We start from the raw sequence: 606 nt of genomic DNA on the forward strand, positions 1-606 counted from the left end.
GATCTCACTTTTAGCGTTGATGCTGATGAGGAAAAGCTAATACTGTATGAAAAAACGGAGGTAACAACTATAACTTGTTCAGCCTTTTTTAACTGTGTCTTTGAAATGAAATTTGTTTGAACGAACATTAAAAAAAAACAATTGCAGGTGACCGACCATGAACTGATCCCTGGAGGGCGGAACATTAAAGTTACTGAGGAGAATAAGCATGAATATGTAGACCTAATCGCCGAGCATCGATTAACCACAGCCATTCGTCCTCAGATAAATGCATTCCTGGAAGGGTTTAGTGAACTTATCCTTAAAGATCTAATATCGATTTTTAACGACAAGGAACTGGAGTTATTAATAAGTGGTCTTCCTGATATCGACTGTAAGTAGTAGTTATATATATCATAATCCTCCTGTGCCAAGAATTTTATTGCCTCTGACCATTTTTTTGTTGGGTTATTATGTATCAGTGGATAACCTGAGGGCGAATACTGAATATTCTGGGTATAGTCCTGGATCCCCTGTTATCCAGTGGTTCTGGGAGGTTGTTCAGGGATTAAGCAAAGAAGACAAAGCCCGTCTATTGCAGTTTGTGACTGGAACCTCTAAGGTAAA

General features: G+C 38.6%; 1 long non-coding RNA gene across 1 annotated transcript; it reads left to right on the top strand.

The window, feature by feature from the left end:
- On the top strand, nucleotides 1-599 carry LOC106322182. The gene is made up of 3 exons (XR_001266275.1): nucleotides 1-60; nucleotides 148-373; nucleotides 462-599. It is a non-coding gene; the product is annotated as an uncharacterized LOC106322182 (long non-coding RNA).
- The last annotated feature ends 7 nt before the right edge of the window (nucleotides 600-606 follow it).

Source organism: Brassica oleracea, unplaced genomic scaffold (assembly GCF_000695525.1).
Source record: "Brassica oleracea var. oleracea cultivar TO1000 unplaced genomic scaffold, BOL UnpScaffold09148, whole genome shotgun sequence".
Lineage (NCBI taxonomy): Eukaryota > Viridiplantae > Streptophyta > Magnoliopsida > Brassicales > Brassicaceae > Brassica > Brassica oleracea.